Source organism: Myotis davidii, unplaced genomic scaffold (assembly GCF_000327345.1).
Source record: "Myotis davidii unplaced genomic scaffold, ASM32734v1 scaffold1172, whole genome shotgun sequence".
NCBI classification, from domain to species: domain Eukaryota; kingdom Metazoa; phylum Chordata; class Mammalia; order Chiroptera; family Vespertilionidae; genus Myotis; species Myotis davidii.
Genome location: NW_006283158.1, coordinates 47,006 through 53,524, shown reverse-complemented (window position 1 = coordinate 53,524; position 6,519 = coordinate 47,006). Strand labels below are relative to the sequence as shown.

At 39.8% G+C, this 6,519-nt stretch overlaps 1 pseudogene; it reads left to right on the top strand.

The window, feature by feature from the left end:
• Positions 1 to 3,867: 3,867 nt before the first annotated feature.
• Positions 3,868 to 6,519, top strand: part of LOC102763344 — a 28,667-nt pseudogene continuing 26,015 nt past the window's right edge.

Genomic DNA, 6,519 nt, shown 5'->3' with positions numbered 1-6,519 from the left:
AGCAAGTGCACAGTAACTCTGGTAAGTAGCTGGAGGTCCCTTTGACAAAGCTCAGGAAGATTTACTGTAGATACTTGTAACTTCACTGTAGGGTCTTTCCTAAGTAGTCGATTCATTCATGGCTTTCTGAGCCAGGTGTGGGAATTGAGTAAAGACCATCATTCGCCATCATATGTTACAAGATCTGTATATTGCACTGTGTGCTTCCCACCCAAAGACAAATCATTTTGCATCACCATATATTTGGCCCCCTTCAATCCCCACAACAACAGCCCTTCCCTCTGGCAACCACAACACTGCTGTTTGTGTTGATGAGTTTCAGTTTTATATCCCACATATGAATGAAAACATGGTTTTAGATTTTTCTGACTTATTTCACTTAGCATAATATTCTCAAGGTCCTTCCATGTTGTTGCAAATGGCAGTATTTCATCTTTTCTTATGGCTGGGTAGTATTCCATTGTGTGTATGTACCACCTCTTATTTATCTAATCCTCTATCACTGGAAACTGTTTGTTTCCATGTTTTGGCCACCTTAAATAGTGCTGCAATGAACATAGCGGTGCATACAAGTTTTTTCAGGTATATACACAGGAGAGAGATTACTGGGTCATATGGTAGCTCTATTCCTAATTTTTTGAGGAACCAGCAGACTTGTTTCCAGAGTGGCTATACCAGTCTACATTCCCACCAGCAGTGAATGAGGGTTCCCTTTTTTTCCACAACCTCTTCAACACTTATTATTACTAGTCTTGTGGATAATAACCATTTTAACATGTATTAGGTGATATCCCATTTTAGTTTTTATTTGCATTTCCCCAATTGCTAGTGAGGTTGAACATCTTTTCATATATCTATTGGCTGTTCATATTTCTTTTAGGGAGAGGTGTATTTTCAGGTCTTCTGCCCACGTTTGTTTTATTATTATTATTAGTTAAGGTATTACAAATGTGTCCTCATCCCCCCCATTAACCCCCAACCCCCCCCCTCGCTCCGCACACTCATGCTCCCATCCCCCTGTTGTCCATGTCCATTGGTTTGGCTTATATACGTGTATACAAGTCCTTCGGTTGATCTCTTCCCCTTTCCTGCCCACTTTTTGATTGGATTGTTTGACTGGTGTTGAGTTTTTACGTTTTTTTTTTAATATTTTGGAAATTAAACCTTTATCAGAGCTACTGTTTGCAAATATCATCTGATTGGCTGCCTCTTTGTTTTGTCAGTTTCTTTTGCTGTACAGGAACTTTTTAGTTTGATATAATTCCATTCATTTATTTTTGCCTTTATTTCCCTTGCCTTCAGGGTCAAGTTCATAAAATGCTCTCTACAACCAAGGTCCATAAGTTTGTCACCTATATTTTCTTCTATGTAACTTATTGTTTCGGGTCTTATGTTTAAGTCTTTGTGATCTATTTTGAATTAATTTTTGTACATGGAGAAAACGGTAATCCATTTTCATTCATTTGCATGTGGCTTTCCAGTTCTCCCAGCACCATTTATTGAAGAGACTATCTTTACTCCAATGTGCATTTCTGGCTCCTTTGTTGAAAATTATCTGTCCATATTCATGTGGTTTTATAACATGTGGTTTTATAACTGGACTCACTATTCTGTTCCATTGATCTGTGTATCTGTTTCTCTGTCAATACCGTGCTGTTTTGATTATTGTAGCTCTATGATAGAATTTGAAGTCAAGTAGCGTGATACCTCCAGCTTTGTTCTTTTTTCTCAGGATTTATTTGGCTATTCTGGGTCTTTTGTGGTTCCATACAAATCTGATATTACTTTTTTGTTCTATTTCTTTTAAAAATAACATTTGGGGTTTTGATGTGGATTGCATTAAATCTGTATATTGCTTTGGGTAATATGGCTATTTAAAATATGGTGATTCTTCCAATCCAGGATATTTTTCCATTTTCTTGTGTAGTTTTCAATCTCTTTTAATAATGCTTTATAGTTTTCAGTACATAGGTCTTTCGTGTTCTTTGTTAATTTTATTCCTAGGTACTTTAATCTTTTGGTTGCAATTGCCCAATGATTGTTTTTTCATTTCATTTTCTGAAGTTTCATTGTTACTAGACAGGAAGGCAATGGATTTTTGTACCTTAATTTTCTATCCTGCAATTTTAATGTATATGTTTATTGTTAATAATTATTTTTGGTGGAGTCCTTAGAGCTTTCTATATACAAAATTATGTCACATGCAAAAAATACGAGTTTTGCTTCTCGCTTCTCTGTTTGGATGCCTTTTATTTCTTTCTTTTGCCTCATTGCTCTGGCTAGGACTTCCAGAACTATGCTGATTAAGAGTGGTGAGAGTGGGTGTCCTTTTGTTCCTGATTTTAGAGGAAAAGCGTGCAGTTTTTCACCATTGAATATGATATTAGTTGAGGGTTTATCATACATGGCATTTATTATGTTGATGTACTTCTATTCCTAGTTTAAGTGTTTTAATCATAAATTGATTTTGTATCTTATTAAATGCTTTTTCTGCACCTATTAATAAGATCATATTATTTTACCCTTTCTTTTGTGAATATTGTGTATTGAATGATTGAGTTAGGCATGTTGAACCATCCTTGTGCCTCTAGAATGAACCCCGCTTGATTATGATGTATTATTTTTTATGTACTGTTTTATTCCATTTACTAGTATTTTGTTTAGGATTTTTTCATTTATTTTCATTAGAGATATCGGGCTGTAGTTTTCTTTCTTCTGTTATCTTTTACAGGTCTTGGTATCAGGGTTACATTGGCTTCAGAAAATTTGTTAAGAATTATTGCCTCTTCTTCAATTTTTTGGAAGAGTTTGAGAAGGATAGGTTTTAAATCTTCTTTGAACATTTGGTAGAATTCACTGGTGAAGCCACCTGGGTCTAACATTTTTGGGAGAGGTTTTTGATGGTTGTTTCAATATCCTCACTGCTGATCAGTCTATTTAGATTTTCCAGTTCTTCATGATTTAGTCTAGGAAGGTTATCTATTTCTAGGAACTTAGCCATTTCTTCTAGTTTATTGAATTTGGTGGCATTTAGTCTTTAATAGTATTCCAGTATGATTCTTTGTATATCTGTGATGCCTGTGGCGACTTTCATTTTTTATTTTATTTGTATAGGCCTTTCTCCTTTTTTCTTTAGTAAGTCTAGTCAGGGGTTTGTCAATTTTAGTAATATTTTCAAACCAGCTGTTTGTTATATTAATTTTTTGTATAGTCCTTTTGTTTTCTATTTCATTCAATTATGCTCTAATTTTTTATTATTTCCTTTCTGCTGTTTGGATTGCTTTTGTTCTTTTTCATGTACTTTAAGATGTCATGATAGGTTGTTTACTTAGGATTTCTCTAGTTTCTTGAGATAGGCTTGTAATGATATAAACTTTCACCTTATTTCTACTTTCACTACATCCCAGACGTTTTGATAAGTCGCATTGTCACTCTCAATTGTATCCATATAGCTTTTGTTTTTAAAAAAGTCTTTATTGATGAGAGTACTACATATGCTCCTCCCTTTTTTCCCCCTATTGCCGTACTCCACCTAAATCCCACCCCGCCCCAGGGCTTCACCATCCTATTGTATGTGCATGTGTAATGCTTATCCTATATAATAAAAGGCTAACATGCAAATAGACCAAACAGCGGAACAACCAGAACAACTGAACAACCAAACAACCAGTCGCTATAACATGCACTGACCACTAGGGGGCATGTGTGGAACATGGTGGGCATCAGCTGTGGCAGGATGGTGGCGCAGGTGAGGGGGGGCACCAGACCAAGGTGGGGTGCCGGTCGCTGTCATCGGGGTGACCCTCTGGTGGTTACTGAAAGTTTTTTGCTCCTATGTGCCGCAGTCCCACCTGGCACTCGCATCTGATGCCGGTGCCAGCCCCACTCGCACCCACTGCCAGTGCCAGAGCCACCGCTAGCAGCCACTGCCAGAACCCAGCACTGGCCCTGATCGCTCAGCACCATCAGCAGGTGCGAGCTGCAGCTGTCGGCCCTGATCGGCCTTCAGGGTTTCTCCACCTCCCCCTGCTCCTGAGATTGGTGCTGGCCCCGCCCGCACTTGCTGCTAGCACCAGCCCCAATCGCTTCACATCATCAGTGGATGTGAGCAGGGCCAGCGCCATCAGCGTGTGGAAGTGGCGGCGGCGGGAGGGGGCCTGCCAGCAGACAGGGGACCAGGGGCTGTGGCAGGAGGGTCTGGGCAGGGGCACACAGGAAGGGCTGAGGCCCACCCCTGTGCCCACCACAGCCTTGCAGCCCACAGTTCCTTTCAAGGTGCATGAATTCGTGTACTGGACCCCTAGTATGCATATAAGTTCATTAGTTAATCTCTTCCTCTCCCTCTCCTCCCCTTGCTTCTGAGATTTATCAGTTTGTTCTATGTTTCCTTGTCTATGATTGTATTTTATTCATCAGTTTATTTGTTCATTAGATTCCTTGTTCATTTATTTTGATTTTTAGATTCAACTGTTGGTAGATATGTATTTATTATCATTTCATTGTTCATATTTTTTATCTTTTTCTTCTTTTCTTAATAAAGACACTTTAACACTTTGGTGGTAATGAACTACTTTACATATTTCTCACCTGTCAAGCTCTTTATATGAACTTCAATTCTAAATGATACCTTTGCTTTGTAATCTTGGTTGTAGATCCTTGCTTTTCATCACTTTGAATATTTCTTACCATGCCCTTCTGGCTTGCAAAGTTTCTGTTGAGAAATCAGCTAACAGTCGTGTGGGCACTCCTTTGTAGGTAACTAACTGCTTTTCTCTTGCTACTTTAAGATTCTCTCTTTATCTTTAACCTTTGGCATTTTTATTATGATGTGTCTTGTTGTGTGCCTCTGTGGGGTCCTCTTATCTGGGACTCTCTGTGCTTCCTAGACTTGTAAGTCTGGGTTTTTTTCCACCAGGTAGGGGAAGTTTTCTATCATTATTTCTTCAAATAGGTTTTCAATTTCTTGCCCTCTCTCTTCTCCTTCTGGTACCACCATGATGTGAATGTTGGTACTCTTAAGGTTGTCCCAGAGGCTTCTTATACTATCTTAATATTTCTGTATTCATTTTCTTTTTGCTGTTCTTATTGGGTGTTTTTTGATTCCTCATATTCCAAATCGCTGATTTGATCCTCTGCTTCATCTATTCTACTGTTGACACCCTGCAATGTATATTTCATTTCAGTTAGTGTACTCTTAATTTCTGTCTGGTCTTTTTTCATGTCTTTGGTGTTCTAAGATCCTTGAAATTTTCACTAAGTCCCTTGAAGCTCTCAATAAGATCCTTGAGCATCCTTATAAGCATTGTTTTGAAATCTATATCTAGTAGTTTGCTTGCTCTAATTTCATTCAGTTTTTGTTTTTGATTTTGTTTTTGTTTCTGGGAGGTTTCTTCTCTTCTTACATTTGTTTCATTTTTCTTTGTCTCTGGATTTTGGTTGCTTTCCTGTGTTTGTTTCTACATATTAGGTAGAGCTGCTGTGTCTCCTGGAATTGGTAGAATAGTCTTGTGTAGCAGGTGTCCTGTAGAGCCCAGTGGCTCAGCCTACCCAGTCAACTGAACTGGGCATTCTAGGTATTCCCCTGTGAGCACTATTCTGTTGTAGTTGAGCTTTTATTGCTATTGTGTCACAGGGAAGAATTTACTCACAGGTCAATTAGCTGTGAGGACCAGCTACAACTACAATAGAAGAGCTGCTGTGCAAGAGATACCCCTATCAAACAGTACTTACTTCAGTGAAGCTTTAGTGCTCACCTAGTCTGCCCCTTGTGTGTGTTACTCATGGCTGTTGTAGAGTTGTAGTCTGGCATCATCTGCGGCTATACAGGTGCACTGGCTCTGGGGACTCCCGGGGGGTGCAAAGGCAGCCACTGTCTGTGCCTTGCGTGGGTGCACCTGACACAAGCTACAGAGCAATCTGCAGATGGCTGCTTCTTCTGTTGGGCTTAGAGGTGTCCAGGAGAGGCAACTGTGAAGCAAGGCAGGTTACTGCTAGTGCCTGACCTAGGGCCACTTATTGAGAGGTATGGGAAATGCTGAGTCCAGCTGCTACTTTTATATGAGATTTTTGGAAAGTCTGAAGCCTGAGCCAGGACAGGACATTCACATAGAAAAGCCACTGCAAACAGCGTGGGTGGGGCTGCAAATTAGGTGGGCTGGTATCTCAAGGATTTACCAGGGTGGAGTGAGCAGCATGGTTATTCATGGTATTTGCTGGTTTCCTTTGTCTAAGCATGAATGTATGTATATATTAATGGACCTTCTCTGGTAGCTTTCACTGAATAGATCTATTTTCCACGTATGTGGCACTGAATCACAAGATTTTAAACTCTGTGATCTCCCAGACTTGACCTCCAAGGCTTCGGTAAGAGAGTGCAGCCAAGCTGCTTGGGTATGGGGTCTGCTTCGCCTTCACTGTCATGGCGACCCTGGATTTCCATAGTATCCCTCCCACCAAGTGCCCTACCTGGAGAACAATCACAGAGGCAAACAGCACTTATACTGCAATAGGTCACGGATT